The sequence below is a fragment of the Dermacentor albipictus genome, chromosome 6 (assembly GCF_038994185.2).
Source record: "Dermacentor albipictus isolate Rhodes 1998 colony chromosome 6, USDA_Dalb.pri_finalv2, whole genome shotgun sequence".
NCBI classification, from domain to species: Eukaryota; Metazoa; Arthropoda; class Arachnida; order Ixodida; family Ixodidae; genus Dermacentor; species Dermacentor albipictus.
Window position 1 is genome coordinate 119,993,441 of NC_091826.1, and position 19,309 is coordinate 120,012,749.

The 19,309-nt window shown below is 46.1% G+C and overlaps 1 protein-coding gene across 11 annotated transcripts in view; it reads left to right on the forward strand.

The window, feature by feature from the left end:
- LOC135913786 (putative protein kinase C delta type homolog) overlaps positions 1–19,309 on the forward strand; it is a 725,274-nt gene that overhangs the window by 351,671 nt on the left and 354,294 nt on the right. The gene's annotated exons all lie outside the window — the stretch shown is intronic.

A 19,309-nucleotide genomic window follows, 5' to 3' on the forward strand; every position in this document is an offset into this window, starting at 1 on the left:
TTTTAGATTACATGTGGTAAGAAGGTTAGAGGGTGAATGTGTGCGCCTGTACCTGTTATGTACAAATCTTATGGCTTTTCTTTGCACTGCCTCCAGTTTTCTTAAGTTAGTCATTGTATGCGGAAAGCAAACCACGTTGGCATATTCCAATATCGGCCTTGTGAATGTCTTATAGGCGAGCAGTTTAAATGGTGTAGGCGCTGGTTTTAGGCACCTTTTAAGAAAAAATAATTTACATATTGCTGCTGCGGTAATTTTATCGATGTGCGGGGTCTGCTTAAGGTCTGCGGTAAGTTGTCACACCTAAATATTTAGGTTGGTTAACCTTAGTTAGCATGGTGTCATTGACTGCATAAGCGAAGTTAGAAGGATTAGAAGAACGATACTGCTACTTCGGTCTACACTTCTGCGATGGATGCCAGGCACTTTGCTGCTACTGAGAGGCATCCCTGTTGGACCTCTACTACAGCGACCGCGATGAGTCCAAGTTGCTGCCGATGCTTCTTTTGACGAACCCCCTCTTGTATACTACTTTAACGACTTACACTGCGGACTTCAGACGCTATTGCGGAAAGCGTCGCTACAGCCTGCGACCACTTCTTCGGATTTAGAACGGCTCAGACGCTACCCGGACGCTAGCCCTACTTCGAACGCTTCTGCTGCGACGCGTCCACTACGTCCACAGACCCCAGGTATGCCGCGCCTGCTGCGTTTCAAGTGAGTCTGCGTTCCTACATGGCTCGACCATCAGTTCAACATGCCGAATTTCGACAGTCTCGAGCCATTCGAAGGGGGAGGAAACGACTGTATCTGCTATGTGGACCAACTCGAAGCATTTTTCGCAGTGAACAACATCACCGCAGACAAGTAAACGTCCGTATTGATCCGTTGATGCGCGCAGAAGACGTATGCGTTACTTCGCAATTTAGTAAAACCCGACAAGCCAAGTGTCAAAACCCTGGAACAGATTCTTTTGATTCTTGGAAACTACTGTTGCCCGAAGCCGTCTGCAGTCGTGCAGCGCTTCCGTTTCAACTCCCTAGTTCGCGTGGAAGGCGAATCTACCAGCGTGTTCATTGCAGCACTGAGATGCCACTCTGAGCATTGCAACTTCGGTGCCAAATAGAAAACATGATACGCGACCGTATTGTGTGGGGTGTGAACAGCACAGACATTCAAACAAGATTGCTGGAAAAAGCGGACCTCACTTTCCAGGATGCCGTGCAGACCACCCTAGCAATGGAAGCACCAAAAAAGGATGCCGGATGCAAAGGATCCAAAAAAGAATGCACATGCTAACCCTAACGGCACTATTTCGACCCACCGTGTCTCGTCAGGCTCCGAGGCCGTCACCTGCTATTGCTGCGGGGCTGCACACCTTGCATCCCAATGCAAGCATCTGAAGACCGTCTGCAGTTACTCCCACAAACGGAGTCATCTGGCGAAAGTTTGCAACACGAAACGAAAGGACAGCCAAGCCCGGAGCACAAGTCCTCACAAGCAGCGTTCGTCCACTGCACGAAGTTCGAGGTGATCAAGCAACCGCTTTCGCGTACACGCTGTAAAAGATGAAGATGCCGCTGCAGCTTCGCCTTCAGAAGTCTACGACATGTGGCAAATTAACTACGCCAAACCGCCTCCGCCTTTCACTGTCACCGTTGACGTTTGTGGCAAGCCACTCCGCATGGAAGTGGACATGGGGGCAAGCGTCTCCGTCATTGCCAAGTCGCGACTTCTACAGCTTTTGCCGTCGGTTAATGTGCAGCCGTCGCAAGTGTTTCTGCGAAGCTATTCAGGAGAAGTGAAAAAAGTTTAAGACAAGGCTGATATCCTTGTGAAGTTTCACGGCAAGAAGGCGGAACTGCCCATTTTTCTGACTGGGGACAGTTCACCTACTCTGCTAGGACGCAACTGAATGAGCGAACTGGGCATCAGCCTCTCCATTGTTGAAGTAAGTATACATGCACTTTTTGACATCAAACACGTAGACCAAGACTTCGCAGAGGTGTTCGAAGAAGGTCTTGGTACGTTGAAAGGTGCTAAAGCGTCATTACATGTTCCTTCAAATGCCCCACCCCGGTTCTTCAAGCCACGCCTTCAGCCATATGCCTTGACAGATGGAGTCACACAAGAAATACAGCAATTAAGAAGACGTGACATCCTTGTTCCAACGAAAACATCATGATGGGCTGCACCTATTGTTCCTATGGTAAAAAGGAATGAGCGCATCAGAATCTGGGGAGATTTTAGTGTCACCATCAACCCAGTAGCGACAGTGGACAAATAACCAATTCCAAGGATTGAGGACCCGTGGACAGTCCTTGCAGAGGGTGAGAGATTCACCAAATTGGATTTGCGCCACGTGTTTCAGCTCAACAAGTAGTTCTTGATGAGGCCTCCAGAGAGTACGTCACAATTTCGACACACATGTGGTTGCTTCAGTGCACCCGCTTGTCTTTTGGAGTGTCGTCATCTCCTGCTATATTTCAACGTGAAATGCAGAGCTTGCTGAGGGGAATATCACATCTGGCCGACTATTTCGCCGACATTCTTGTCACAGGTGCTAATGATGCTGAGCATTTCAACAGCCTTCGTGCTGTGCTTCGCAAGCTTCAAGAATCTGGCCTCAAAGTGAAACTCGAGAAGTGTCATTTCTTTGTGCCACAAGTGGAGCATCTTGGTCACATCATAAGCAAAAAAGGCCTTTCCTCGAACGTCGACAAGGTGGCTGCCCTTTTGCATGCCCCTGTGCCAAAAGACGTAAGAGAAGTTCAGAGTTTCTTGGGACTTCCCAATTTTTATCTGCGTTTTTTGCCTAATCATTCTGCACTTCTTTCTCCCCTGCACTCTCTTCTTTGTGAAGGAAAAAAAATGGGAGGGGGAGGGCAAGAACAGCAAGATGCATTCACAGCCTGCAAGCACCTGGTGACCTCCAGCTCCAGTTCTCACACATTTCTGCCCTGACAGGGCTGTGTGTCTCAGCTGTGACGCATCACCTTATGACATAGATGTAGTTCTGACCCACAAAAAGGCTGATGGCCGAGAACATCCCATTGCTTTTTCCTCACGGAGCTTGTCAAAAGCAGAGCGAAATTACAGTCAACTTGACAGGAACGCCCTGGCACTCGTGTTTGGTGTATATTGGTTCCACCAGTACTTGTGAGGCATATCGTTTGAAGCATACACTGAACACAAGCCACTTCTCGGACTGCTGGGTGCCAACAAGCCTGTCCCTGTGCAAGCATCACCAAGCTTAGTCAGGTGGGCTCTCAAACTATATGCGTACAAGTACTCTCTTGTATACAAGCCTGGAAGAGAGCTTAGCAGACTGCCACTACCTAACGACGGCACCGCAATGCCCGACCCTGCCGAGATTTTCATGTTGCAGGAGCTTTCTTTCACCTGCTGTGGTGGCACCAGCCACCAGGAACGATCCAGTTCTGGGTCACGTTGTGCATTCTCTATTGAAAGGAGAGAGCCTCTCATATGGCCCAGAATGGAGGCCTTTCAACACAAGAAGCTCAGAACTCCATGAAGGCTGCATACTATGGGGGTTAGGAGTCGTGGTTCCAGAATAATTGCAGGCCCAATTACTTGGAGTACTTCACGCCAGTCACCCTGTTATTGGAAAAAAGCAAAGTGATTGCCAGGAGTCATGTCTGGTGGCCAGGCATAGACAATGACATCGCCAACAGTGTGAAAAGCTGCGCCGCATGCCAGGATCAAGAACGGGCTGCGCAGCCGGTCCCACAGATGCCATGGCCGTTTCCACACCGACACTGGTCATGGCTTCACATTGATTTTGGGGGACCATTTCTAGTACGCATGTTCTTAGTCATAGTGGATGGTTTCTCGAAGTGGATAGAAGTTTTTCCTGTGTCATCCACATCTGCAGAAGCTACCATTTCTGCTTTGAGAATTGCATTGTCGCAGCATGGCCTCCCTGACGTTATAGTTTCTCACAATGGCCCTGCGTTTACCAGTGCACAGTACCTTCAGTCCTTAACTCGAAACGGAATACGCCGCATGCTTGTACCACCGTATCACCCCGCCTCGAACGGTGCAGCAGAACGATTGGTACAGACTGTAAAGAACAAACTCAAGAAGTCTGGTTCTGGCAACTTCAAAACACAGATTTCCAGCTTCTCATTTCATTATCGGACAACTCCACATGAAGCAGCTGGTCGGCCACCATGTGAGCTCCTAATGGGGAGAAGGTTGAAGACCCCTTTGGATGTCCTGCGGCCTAGCCTACAAGCATCGGTGCTTTTAAAGGAACTGAAACAGATGTTCAATGCTGACAGAGGGTTGCGGCATGCTCCATTAATCCAGCCAGGAGATAAAGAGTATGCGAGAAGCTTCCACACAGGTACGCCATAGGTACCTGCCAATGTTTTGGATGTCAATCCACCGTCGGCACATGTCCTTTGTCAAGACTGTTCGATATGGAGCCGACATAATGACCAGTTGCGCCTTACGCAGACACCGCCATTTCGTCCTGCTGGTGCAGAAGCTTTTCCTCAGCTGGAGCAGCCGCCCTTCCACTCTCCAGCTGTCCCGGATGTGCTTCATGAGAAAGAAGCAGCTGCGCCCGACGTGCTACATGAGGAACAATCGCCTGGAAGTTTATCTGGAAGTAGCTGTGCCGTGGACAACCCTGTCATGGCTTCCCCTTGCACTTCAAAGTTGGGGCGTAGTACAAGAACTCGAAAACCAGTGATCAAGTACTCCCCGTAGCATATAGCTTAAGAGGGGAAGAGGGATACAATGTTAAAGTACCTGAAATGCAGCGCTGCCTTTTTTTGTGTTGCTGCTGCACCATAACTAGCGGGCAAGATATAAGCGGCTGCAGTAGTCGTGTTCGACGAATAAAAAGATGTGAGTTCGTTGCTACTAGGCGTGCTTGGCCTGTTTCTTCGGTGGCTGTGCTTCGCGGGCCAACGCGGTTCACATTCACTGAGCCATACGCAATTTTATCAGGATTGGAGCCCTATCTTTTGCAAATGCACTCTGCCTCAAGCAAGAAAAACCATCACAGTACTACAATATCTTAATTTCAGTGCTGATGGAGGGCAGTAAACAAAAACTAAAGTGAAATGTTGATGCCTTTCAGAGGCGCTGCCTAAATGGCATGTCACAAAGTTTCGAGCAAGGGACATGCTTAAGCAAATAATGTAATAATGGTATCAGAATAGAAGAGTATTAGGGAAAGCAAAGAAGCAGTCGTGGATGGCCTACAGTTACGGGATGGGAAGTAATTAAGACATCTGCAGGCATAGCATCAAGTCTTAGAAGTCTTGCCCTGGAAATAGTTAGTAACTAGTTCTGGTAACTAGTTTGTAAGCAAATTAGAGTGCGAAATATGTACTCACATGCACACACGCAATCGCTCCAAGAAGACTTCCCAGACAGAGCATCTGGGTTTCAGTGGAGGTCTTTTTGGAGTGATTACGCTGGTGTGTGTGTGTGTGCTTGCAGCGGGTGTTTTTCTGGGCTCTAATTAATTTTACCATCGCATAAAGTACGCCAGTGTAAAAGAGGTCAAGGTAGAAAAACCAACGAGGGAGGCTTTTGTCCTGATGTGAGCATAGGTAGGACCGTGACGACGGCAGTGCTTATTAAGTTTTCGTACTGCTTTTTGGGATTCAAAATCTGTGGGCACGGCGCTCGCCATCAGCGAGAACACTGTGCGGAACCAAGCACAGAGAATTCCGCCGGCCGCTGCAGTGGCATGTGGCCGGCACAGAACATCTGGCTTCATGTCTTTACCAGTTGAATATACGGATAGCAGTGGCGTAGCCAGAAATTTCGTTCGTGGAGGGCTCACTTTGCCGCTCGGCCTCCTCCTTACAGAATTAGTCGAGGGATATATATATATATATATATATATATATATATATATATATATATATATATATATATATATATATATCATTCAACAACCTCGTTTACATGCAACGACCAGGTCTTAGGCAGGTCTTGTTGTGAAACTTAATAAGAGGTACAAAATGAAGATTGTACAGGTCTACGCCCCTACATCCAGTCATGATGACCAGGAAGTCGAAAGCTTCTATGAAGACGTGGAATCGGCGATGGGTAGAGTGAAAACTAAATACACTATACTAATGGGTGACTTTAATGCCAAGGTAGGCAAAAAGCAGGCTGGAGACAAGGCAGTGGGGGAATATGGCATAGGCACTAGGAATATCAGGGGGGAGTTATTGGTAGAGTTTGCGGAACAGAATAATATGAGGATAATGAATACCTTCTTCCGCAAACGGGATAGCCGAAAGTGGACGTGGAGGGGCCCGAACGGCGAGACTAGAAATGAAATAGACTTCATACTCTGCGCTAACGCTGGCATCATAAAAGATGTGGACGTGCTCGGCAAGGTGCGCTGCAGTGACCACAGGATGGTAAGAACTCGAATTAGCCTAGACCTGAGAAGGGAACGGAAGAAACTGGTACATAAGAAGCCGATCAATGAGTTAGCGGTAAGAGGGAAAATAGAGCAATTCCAGATCAAGCTACAGAACAGGTATTCGGCTTTAACTCAGGAAGAGGACCTTAGTGTTGAAGCAATGAACGACAATCTTGTGCACATCATTAAGGAGTGTGCAATGGAAGTCGGTGGTAACTCCGTTAGGCAGGATACCAGTAAACTATCGCAGGAGACGAAAGATCTCATCAAGAAACGCCAATGTATGAAAGCCTCTAACCCTACAGCTAGAATAGAACTGGCAGAACTTTCGAAGTTAATCAACAAGCGTAAGACAGCTGGCATAAGGAAGTATAATATGGATAGAATTGAACATGCTCTCAGGAACGGAGGAAGCCTAAAAACAGTGAAGAAGAAACTAGGAATTGGCAAGAATCAGATGTATGCGTTAAGAGACAAAGCCGGCAATATCATTACTAATATGGATGAGATAGTACAAGTGGCTGAGGAGTTCTATAGAGATTTCTACAGTACCAGTGCCACCCACGACGATAATGGAAGAGAAAATAGTCTAGAGGAATTCGAAATCCCACATGTAACGCCGGAAGAAGTAAAGAAAGCCTTTGGAGATATGCAAAGGGGGAAGGCAGCTGGGGAGGATCAGGTAACAGCAGATTTGTTGAAGGATGGTGGGCAGATTGTTCTAGAGAAACTGACCACCCTGTATACGCAATGCCTCATGACTTCGACCGTGCCCGAATCTTGGAAAAATGCTAACATAATCCTAATCCTTAAGAAAGGGGACGCCAAAGACTTGAAAAATTATAGACCAATCAGCTTACTGTCCGTTGCCTACAAACTATTTACTAACGTAATCGCAAATAGAATCAGGAACACCTTAGACTTCTGTCAAGCAAAGGACCAGGCAGGATTCCGTAAAGGCTACTCAACAATAGATCATATTCACACTATCAATCAGGTGATAGAGAAATGTGCGGAATATAACCAACCCTTATATATAGCTTTCATTGATTACGAGAAAGCATTTGATTCTGTCGAAACCTCAGCAGTCATGGAGGCATTACGGAATCAGGGTGTAGACGAGCCATATGTAAAAATACTGAAAAATATCTATAGCGGCTCCACAGCCACCATAGCCCTCCATAAAGAAAGCAGCAAAATCCCAATAAAGAAAGGCGTCAGGCAGGGAGATACGATTTCTCCAATGCTATTCACAGCGTGTTTACAGGAGGTATTCAGATACCTGGATTGGGAAGAAATGGGGATAAAAGTTAATGGAGAATACCTTAGTAACTTGCGATTCGCTGATGATATTGCCTTGCTTAGTAACTCAGGGGACCAACTGCAATGCATGCTCACTGACCTGGAGAGGCAAAGCAGAAGAGTGGGTCTAAAAATTAATCTGCAGAAAACTAAAGTAATGTTTAACAGTCTCGGAAGAGAACAGCAGTTTACAATAGGCAACGAGGCACTGGAAGTCGTAAGGGAATACATCTACTTAGGGCAGGTAGTGACTGCGGATCCGGATCATGAGACAGAAATAATCAGAAGAATAAGAATGGGCTGGGGTGCGTTTGGCAGGCATTCTCAGATCATGAACAGCAGGTTGCCATTATCCCTCAAGAGAAAAATGTATAATAGCTGTGTCTTACCAGTACTCACCTACGGGGCAGAAACCTGGAGGCTTACGAAAAGGGTTCTACTCAAATTGAGGACGACACAACGAGCTATGGAAAGAAGAATGATAGGTGTAACGTTAAGGGATAAGAAAAGAGCAGATTGGGTGAGGGAACAAACGCGAGTTAATGACATCTTAGTTGAAATCAAGAAAAAGAAATGGGCCTGGGTAGGACATGTAATGAGGAGGGAAGATAACCGATGGTCATTAAGGGTTACGGACTGGATTCCAAGGGAAGGGAAGCGTAGCAGGGGACGGCAGAAAGTTAGGTGGGCGGATGAGATTAAGAAGTTTGCAGGCACGGCATGGCCACAATTAGTACATGACCGGGGTTGTTGGAGAAGTATGGGAGAGGCCTTTGCCCTGCAGTGGGCGTAACCAGGCTGATGATGATGATGCAACGACCAGGGGAAAATCTCAATGACGCTTTCCTTTGTTAGAATGTATTGCGCAGGAGCAGCTGTCACCGCTCGTGCATTGCGAGCAATTGCTCCGAAATTATAGTCGCAACAGAGCGCACTTGTAAAAAAGCAGAGTTCTGCAAAATATACGAGGGCGAGTCAAATGAAAGTGAGCCAATGCGAATAACTGACAAACGGGTACTTTATTTAAAAGTAGTCACCATGAGTATTTAGACACTTGTCCTACTAACGAGTCGCGTAATTCCCGTCTCATAAAACTTCTTGGGTTGCTGCCTCAAAAATCTGTAAATGACTACACGTCATCTTCCGACACGAATCTGGTTCCCTTGAGCAGTTTTTTTTTCAAATTTTACCTAATGTGGAAGACGCAAGGAAACAGGTCCGGGCTGCATGAGGAATGTTGCAAAGTTTCCCACTTGAACTTTGCCAGTTTCGTATTAACCACATCAGCGACGTAGGAACGGACAATGTTGTGAAGCAACATGTCCCCAACGCTCAATTTTCCACGTCGTTTGTTCTTGATTGCGACACGCAGCCGATCCGACCTTTCACAATATCTGAAACGATTTAGAGTCTCTCCAGGTTTAGAAAATTCGATCAATAATGGCCCCTAACGATCTAAAAAGAAGTCAACACTTTTCCGGCAGAAATGACGGCCTTTGTTTTCCTTGGGAGTGGTGAATTCAAATGCTTCCACTGTAAGCTTTGCCGTAGTGTTTCAGGCTAGTAGTAGCGGCACCATGAGTCATCCTCGGTCACAATTGCAGACAAAATGTCGTCATCCTCATGTGGGGTTCTTTGACGTGCACTTAAATCTAAGTATGCGGGTGTTTTCGCATTTCGCCTCCATCGAAATGCAGCCGCCGTGACCGGGATTCGATCCCACGACCTCGTGCTCAGCAGCCCAACACCATAGCCACTGAGCAACCACGGCCTTTTCAATTGTGTTGGGGATGATTGCACGGTGGATTTGGCCCGGCCATGGATGGTCTTTGTAACTTTCATGTCCTTCTTTGAACAGTTTGCTACAATGCTTCACAGTGGCCAATGAAACGCAATGTTCAACGCATACGGCAGCCATATGGCGAATGATTTCTTTTTGGGAAACATCTTCATTTCTCAAAAACCTCACGACACCAAGCTGTTCAACTTTTGGAGTGTCCAATATGTCACGTAACCCTGTTCAACCCAGTGTATGAGAACATTAAAGAACATTTAACCTCACCTCTGCATGTCACTTGTAAATATGATACGTATGTGCTACGCGCATGCCTCGAAAATAATGAACTGAACCATTATTGCGCGGTGCGGGTTGTCTCACTTTCATTTGTCTCGCCTTCGTACATAAGAAGTGCGAAGATACAATGGAATATACATATGTGAAGATACAGCGTGATACAGCGCAAAAATTGGCACTGCAAACAAAGTTCACTGCGCATATACAGAAAACCTCGCAACAAGATGTTTAAATATACGTACAAGTCTCCAATAAATCTACGTACCTAAGAAAAAGTCACTGTATATAATGCGTCAAACAAGGCAAATAAACAGGTTGCGCAACCACAGATTCACAGATCACAGCACCCCCCCCCCCTCCCTCCACTCCCAAAATGTATCGCGTGCGGCAAAAGGCGGCGCGCTTCCTCCCCACTTTTCTCCCTTGCGCACACAAGCGAACGCGTTGCAATCCGTCGAGTCACCGCAATGCTGGCGGCGAGCGACTATGCATTGTTTCTTTTTCTCGTCTGCTAGCCAGAAAGCGTCCAAAACTCTGCCAGGCGAAAAGGCAGTCCGCCAGAGAAAAACGAACGCGCATCCAAGTGCGCCGCGCGGTTGTCGATGCAGCACGAGAAAAACGCATGCGCTCTGGCTGGATTGGCAGCCCGCGGGTTGCGAGAACAAAAGAAAAAGATGAGAAAGAGGCTTAATGTATCCTCGCGAATAAAAGTCTCGGTAGAAAAATAAATAAGAACTTAGTTACAATGGTGGCTTTAGTGTCTTGACATGGATGCTTTGGCGCAGGTGAAAAAAAAAATCATATTCTTTTCTGTGACCTGATGGCACAAATGAACCACCACAACGCTTTGTCTCATCGTACCTCGCTGCGTGCTTCGTCAACTTGTCTGATAGTATGTTGATTTGACTTGTCTCGTTGTATGGCTCGATGTACGACTTTAGAAAGGTCGATGCACCTTTGGCGTCAAATATTTACAACAGCATTAAACCCGCAAAATTCCGGAATCTAAAATCTAAAGCACTACTTTGGAAATGTCAATGCACCTTTCGCATCAAAATGTTCTGAGAACTTTATACCCACAAAGTTTCAGAATTGAAATCCAAGCGCTCGGTAGATTCCGCGGCCTCCACGAGATGCCGAGACGAGCCCGCTCGCCATCAAAACGCCCTTGAAATTTTGTGCTCAGTCGGGCTCCTTGCGTTACGGTATGTGACTCCCTATGCATAGGCGTTTCCGCGAAATCCAGCCCGATTTCGCTATGTTCGCGCTAAAATGTCTTTTCGAACATGAATTCAGGACATTCTAGACTAAATCGAGCATGGTTTCCGGCGCCGGGAGTTGTTTTGGTCGGCGGCGCATTACTGCACGAAAAAATTTCGGGGGGGGGGGGGAGGGGGGGGCTCAAGCCCCATAAGCCCCCCCCCCCCCCCTCCCCCCTGGCTACGCCCCTGACGGATAGGGGTGGCTGTTTCCTTCCTGCGCCCCTGAGAGTTCAACAATTTTTTTAGGCGAAACTTACGCACGAGCCTGACATCGGACACCGAGATTGCGTGCAACATTTATGTCGCATGCTATGGCACGATGACTTCGCGCTTCGTGCAGCTTTCATTACCTGCAGGCAAATACTGTTAGCAGGTACATTGAAGTGGTAGGTGATTACGAGCTTTCCTATCCTTTGTTGCCCTATTAATTTAGCCACTTCTTTCCCGGCTCTGAGCACGGTACTTCCTGCGGTTGCACATAAATCCTCGTATGCTACGGTTCATATTGTCCAGGAGTTCGACATCCGTGCACCCATAACATGGGTGGCAGAGCGGTGAATTGAGGCACCTAGAGTAAATTATGGAAGGCTTACGATGTGGGACGAGTGACGCGGCGGGAGGGTTATAAAGTTATAGAAAGCTCACACTGGCGCAGAAAAAAGAAAGAACTGAAAAGAAAACAAAACTAAAAAACACTTATGAGCCCTGCTTACCACTAGCACAATAAACTGCCCCTCCTACAGTTCCATATATAGGGAAGTTTCAAGTAAATCATCAAAAAATCTGCAATTCGTATTGTTTTTCTCATGACTGTGTACAGGTTTCATGCTACCCTTCAGGAAACGATGCACAATTCATACGCGCCCATCCGCATTATTTGTGTGCATCCAGTGAGGAAACCTATACGGAGATATCGGAATGCATAGTGACTTTCTTCAATAGAGATAAATCTGCGATTCACCACGATGTACTGTTTCTGGCCGGTTACTACAAAATTAAAGCGCTGCAGAGAACATCACTTGGGTAATGGCACCACATAAAAATTACAAGGCAGCAAGAAAGTCAAGGTGAGCACAAGTGGCAGAGAACAACTGGTCACGCAACTTCAACCTAACCTTAACAGCAGACTTTCCGCTCCACAAGCGAAGCCATTATAAGAGGCATACACCGCGACAAATCGACAGCTTGTGTAGACAAGTAAAGCATTATACATCAGTACATTTTGTAAAAGCTGCTCTCAACCAATCGTAACTGTTGGTATGTCATTAGCGAAGGTAGCGAAAAGAAAATAGCTGGTAAATTCAATATTTAGACATCTCAGCTTGTCTCAAAGTTGATTTGTATAATCATCATCATCACCTGCCTATTTTATGTCCACTGCACGACGAAGGCCTCTCCCTGCAATGTCCGATTACCCTTGCCCTGCAGCAACCAATTCCAACTAGCGCCCGCGAATTTCCTAATTTCATCCCCCCACCTAGTCTTCGGCGGTCATCTACTGCGCTTCCCTTGCCTCGGCACCCATTCTGTAACCTTCATGATCCAACGGTTATCTTAGCTGCGCATTATCTAACCTCCTAATGTGAACTAGAATATCGGCTATACCCGTTAGCTCTCTGATCCAAACGCCTCTCTTTCTGTCTCTTAACGTAATGCCTAGCATTCTTCGTTCCATCGCTCTTTGCGCGGTCCTTAACTTGTTCTCAAGCTTCTTTGTTAATCTCCAAGTCTCTGCCTCATATGTCAGCGCTGGTAAAGTGCACTGATTGCACACCTTCCTTTTCAATGATAATGGTAAGCTTCCAGTCAGGAGCTGAAAACGTCTGCCATATGCAATCCAACCCATTTTTACTCTTCTATGAATTTCCTTCTCATGATCAGGTTTCCCTGTGATTATTTAACCTACGTAAACGTACTCTTTCACAGACTCTAGAGGCTCACTGGCAATCCAGAACTCTTGTTCCTTTTTCCGGCTATTCATGATTATCTTTGTCTTCTGCATATTAATCTTCAACCCCTCTCTTACACTTTCTGTTAAGGTCCTCAATCATTTGTAGTAACTGGTCTCCAGTGTTGCTGAACAGGACAATGTCATCTTCAAACCGAAGGTCGCTCAGATATTCGCCGTCGTTCCTTACACCTACGACTGCCCAGTTTATTAATTTGAATACTTTTTCCGAGCACGCCGTCAATAGCATTGGACAGATTGTGTCTTCTTGTCTGACCCCCTTCTTTTTAGGCATGTTTCTATTTTTCTTGTGTAGAATTAAGGTACCTGTGGAATCTTTGTAGATACTTTCCGAGATATTTACGTAAGCGTCCTGTATCACTTGCTTACGTAATGCCTCTATGACTGCTGGCATCTCTACTGAATCGAATGCCTTTTCGTACTCTATGAAAACCATATAGAGAAGCTCATTGTACTCTGCGGAGTTCTTGGTTACCTGATTAATGGCATGGATGTGATCCCTTGTAGAGTACCCTTCCTGAAGCCAGCCTGTTCTCTTGGTGGACTAAAGTCCAGTGTTGCCCTTATTCTTTTACAAATTTACTTGGCGAATGTCTTATGTAACACTGGGGGTAAGCTAATGGGCCTATAATTTTTCAATTCTTTAACGTTTCCCTTTTTGTAGATTAGTATAATGTTTGCATTCTTCCCGTTTTCTGGGTCTTTGAAGTAGATAGACATTTCGTATAGAGAGCTGCCAGTTTTTCAAGAATTACGACTCCTCCATCTTTGAATAAATCGACTCTTACTGCATCTTCTCCTGCCGCTCTTCCCCGTTACTTGTCTTGCAAGGCCCGTCTAACCTCATCGCTAGTTATAGGAGGAGTCTCTGTATCCTGTTCATTACTACTTCGAATTGAGGTGCCGTGGCTCCTCAGGGTACGGTAAAAGTCGGTAGAGAACTCTTCTGCTGCTTTTGCTATACTTTCGAGATTGCTGGTGATATTGCTCTGCTTATCCTTGCATGTATACATGTTGGTTTGTCTTATGTCAAGTTCCCTTGTCATTGACTTCAAGCAGAGTCCATTTCTAACGGCTTCCACAGTCTTTCTCATGTTATAATTTCTAGTATTCGTTATTTTCGCCTTGTTGATTAATTTTGACAGTTCCGTGAATTCCATCTTATCTCTTTAGTTGGATACTTTCATTCTGTATTATTTCTTTATTAGGTCCTTTATTACTTGGGAGAGCTTGCCAACTAGTTGCCCTGGTGCCTTGCGTCCTACTTCAGTTGCTGCCTTCGAATGCAGCCTAGTTATGGCTTCATTCATTACCTCTGTCATCTTTACCTCTCTTTTCTAAGGCTGTATATTTGTTTGCAAGTACCAGCCTGAATATGGCTGCTTTTACCGTTAGTGCTTCTAGGTTGGCCTGTTCCTTCCTTACCAATTTTACTTTTTTTCTTGAAATTTAGGTGAATCCTAGACCTCACTAACCTATGATCACTGCACTCTACCTCAAAATTTAACATCGTGCACTATACTGGGATCGGCAGAAAGTATGAAATCTATTTCATTTCCTGTATCACAATTACGGTTTTTCCATGTCCAGTTTCTGTTGCTACGCTTCCTGTAAAAGGTGTTCGTTGTTCGCAGTTTATTCTTTTCCGCGAATTCTACCAGCACCTGTCATCTAGCGTTCCTAGAATTGACGCCGTAGTTGTCAACTGCTTGCTCACCAGCCAGCTTTTTCACCACTTTGGCATTGAAGTTGCCCATTACTACAGTATACAGAGTTCGCACTTTTTTCATTCCCAATACAACATCTTGGTCGTGGGTACGAGTGCCTTACTTAGCTCTATCTTAATTTATCTGCGACTTAATTAAGTACTGCTTAATTAATCCCACAGGTCGTAAGTTCGTCTCTCGACCTTCACGATGTCCATTACAATTCAACTCGGAGATATAGCCGCTTCGCCCATATCTGCAAGTGGTTTCGACTCCCACCAAAGGTAGTGGGTACAAGTGCCTCAACCAGCTCTATCGTACTTTAACTGTGCCATAATTAAGTATGCCTTAACTAACACAACAGGTTATGGCTTCGAGTTCAACTGAAGGTTGGCGGCTCGACTGGTTTGAGTGCCTCAGTTAATTTCGCCTTAACATCAACAAACGTTGTGGGGACGAGAGCCTTAAAGAGCCCGGGATAGAGTTCGGGCAAATTTTGTAGACGCGTAGGGCGCAGCTAAAGTTAATCATTCGCACCACAATTTGTGTGCAGCGTCTCACATTAAGAGAGCTACGGACGATTACAAGTTACCGTCCTCCATAGTCATGCATTTCCTCCTCAACTCGCTCGCCGAGTGATCGGGGCTAAGCTCCGCCTTCACTGGCTCTGCGTCATGATGGCACGTCGTGTCGTCGACTTCCAGTTCTCTAGGAGCGAGCGCGCGAAGCCTCTCTAAACTCTCCGCTAGCTGCTTGGCAGTCGACCCCAAGCGGGAGCTACCGAAGCAGCATGCGTTTCTAGCATTCTTTCGAAGTGCCGAACGTGTCTGGTATTCCGGTAACCACAAGCAAGCTGGGCGTCTCGGTACATGGCTGGAGGCATAAACTAAAGCTGATGAAGGAATTCAGCGTAGACGTACGTGAGTGGCCGGATTGGTCTGCATGGTCCAGCCATTGTTGGCGCAGAACTTAACCAGCCAAACAACGCGCTAATGTTGCTCTAACCAAGTGTAAGACATTTTAAACATTTACAAGAACAACGTGTTGATTATTACACTCCTGCGAAAAAATTTGCACCAGTGGTAAAGATGAATACATTTCGTTACCGTTACTGTATATGATTTAGCTCTGTGCCACCAGGTGACTGCACCGTGCAGACCGTTCAGATTTGCGCTTCGGCTCATCCCGTTAAACGGCACGGTCAAACGGCCAGGCCCTGACCCCTTGCGCTTTCGTTTACCCGAATACCGGAATCGTGAAACGCTATTGTGGCAGTGATCTTGCAGTGTAAAGTGACGGCCGCAAAAGCTCAACTGCTGGCGCCGATCGAATAGCGGCAGGCCGATGGGCTGCAGCTAGTCCGCTCGTCTGCTGCCTTGCGGAGGGACACGATGTCGCAGCTTGGCATAGTGCCAGTCTCTACGTTTGCAGCCCATAACGCAACAAAGTTGAATCATGGTGCTCGCGAAAAGACTGAGAATGACTCTGACTGCGGAGCTCTCGTCAAAATGGAGCACGTTGTAACATAAGCAGGCGACGCTTGCTGTGTGCCGGAAGTGCTTAAGTGTAGTGAGAAATTGTTCTTGTGCATTCTCCTTCTGTTACTTTCTTTTTATAGAAGCAAATTAACTACCATACCAACTATTACGAACAACTGTTCACCATAAAGTTGGGCAAATTATAGATGACGCGCCCTAGGGCAGCCTATCGAATAGCTCGCCCTACTAACATCATTGGAGTAAAGACGTCAAATGTGTAGGGGCGGCTTAAAATTCAACCAAGCGATGTGCCGCGATCGGCAGCGATGTACATCTTAAAACCTTATGATAAATTACACGCTTCACGCGGCGCACTTAGATGCGTCAATTAATGATCAGAAGGACCTATTCTAACGATTCCGTACGTTTGTACAAAATAGCCAAAATCGTTTCAGGGCCCCTTTAAGTAGCTCTGTCCTAATTAATAGTGCCTTAATTACCTTTGCCCTAATCAACACCAAAGGTTGTGGGTTCGACTCCACCTCGTGATGTCAATTGGAATCCAATTTGGAGATATGGAGCGTTCCATATATTCAAGTGGTTTCGACTCCCACCAAAAGTCGTGGGTGCGATTGCCTTAGCTAGCCTTATCTTAATTAACTGTGTCTCAATTAACTTTGCCCGAATTAACCCCACAGGTCCTGGCTTCGCCTCCGACCAAAGGTCGTTGGATCTACTGGTTCGAATGCCCTAATTAACTTCGCCTTAACACCAGTAGCTGCGGCTTCGGCTCCCACCAAGGGTCGAGGGTTCGCCTCGTACCAGAGGTTGTGAGTTCGAATCTCAAGCTTCACAATGTCAATCTCGAACTAACTTGGAAATATAGCCGGTTCGTCCATATCTGCAAGTGGGTTCGACTCTCACCAAAGGTAGGGGGTTCGACTCTCGATGCTCGCGAGGGCAATTAGAATCCAAGTTGGAGACACCGTCGGTTCGCCCAAACATCCATGTGGGTTCGTCTTCCACGAGAGTCGTGAGTTCGACTGCCGTAATTTACTATGTCTTGATGAACTGTGCTTTACTAACGTTGCATTAATTAACGCCACAGGTCGTACCGGTGAGCGGTTCTGGGGCAAAATTCACAGAACTGCTCATGCACAAGCGCTGTTTGCCATTGCACAGCCACCTTCGCTAATCATACGTCCAGCATCAAGGTTGGCTAGAGTTTGCTCCTAGGTACAATTCTAGTGTATGATATTTTTACGAATACGGGCTCTTTTTTCTTACGGAATTGCACAAAGCAGGTGGGGACGCTAGCACGTAATCGCTGTTCTGCACAACATGGTGCAGGAGATAAACAGTCTTATGCAGGTGGGGACATACACATTGCATCAGCATAAGTTTTAACGTTATTTAACGTTTGAAATTCTAACGCATCGTGTTTCAAAAACCTTTCCGAAAATTGCGCGTGTATATAACGACAAAGGAAATTTGCGAAAATTCAACTGGCTACGAACGACAAATTTCGCAAATGTAAGATATTCTGGGGTCATTTGTGCATCGTGCCATTGCTGTTTTTACCCGCTAAACATGAGGGCTTTTCAGGTATAGACAGAAGTTCATGCCTCTGAAAGGCGAAAGAGCATATGTGTTTCATGACTCCATATCAGTAACTCAGACTGTCATACACGATCAGCCATGGAAAGCCCTATGTTTTAAATGATTTATATCTATTGATGGGTGCGGAACTTACAAAAACGTGGGGTCTTTTTTTTTTCCTTATTCCTTAGGAAGGTAGGTTTCTCTCCGCTTCAGCACCTAGAGCGTTCGAAAAAATTACTGGAGGAACCTTCGGCTCTGTCCTGTGACCATAAACATTATGGACAATACATGAATTTGTCTTTTCTTCATACTTGTTGTTTCAGACACAATTGTGGCATCGTTTATTAGGCTTTATTTTTTTAAATATATTTCTGAACTACATTTTTCTGAAGGCATGAAGGCAATTCGTTTCTTCCCAGATGCAAAATCGTTGCAAATGGCTGCATATTATAGTGCAATACATGGCTAAAAATGATCAATCTGCATAGTCACAAATACTCTCTAAAGGCAGAAAGATGAGATATTAAAGCCAGAAAGAGTGCGTACTAAAAGTTTACCTTAACGTACGCCTATGCGAGGATACATGCACAATGTATTATCGATGATTTAACGTCAGACGCCCTCTACACAAGCAGCAAACCACTTTTCCCAGCCAATATTGGCAATGAAAACACTGTGGTATGTCACACCAACTTCCTTCAGCAACTTTGGCGTTGTCGATTTCTCCTGCTTCAGGAACTTATTTGTAAATGTTTGCTGAAGCAAGTACTCTCTGACGCCATCTCACCGTAACACTTTTAATGGAAGGTTCGCAGACAGACAAGAGAAGCGTAATATTGAACATAATTCGTAAACTTTGGCGTAACATTAGTACAGTCTTCAAAGGAACTCGATCTCGTAAACCGTAAGAAAAGGTCGGGATAGTTGTCTTGTTTGATAGTAGCTCACTTGCACGAAAGCTTTTCGGCAGTGCGTCGCAGGAACCAGACGCTGGACACCTGCTTCATCGTATCGTGTAGTGTACACAATAATTCCGCTAACGAAAGGCAATGACCGAGCGAAACCGGAGGGAGGCTGCCACCTCAAAAGAGGGCCAGGCGTGGTCGAGCGAAAGGAGTAGTGCGGCCACGGCCGGAGTAGAGTCGCCTCACGCCGGGAACACGTCATGGCCACGGTGACGCCTCCCTTACCGGGGAAGGCTAATCGTTCTGCAGGCCTTCCTGATAAAGTCGCTTCGTTCGCTCGCACACATGTATAGCAACAGTTCGTTTCTTATTTCTTACATACTTTTTTTTTCTCTTTCTTCTTCCATTTCCGTCATATACATGCCACCTGGACAACTAGGACACGTTTTGCAGAGGTTTGGGAAGAGCGGGGAATCATGTCGGAGAAGGTGGCGGTGGAGAAGTGCGCCTAGGAGTCGGAAACGCAGTCTAGGAGGCGCGCCACGCCTTACGTGATATGGGCACGTGAAGGCGCTTCCGAGGATTGGCAT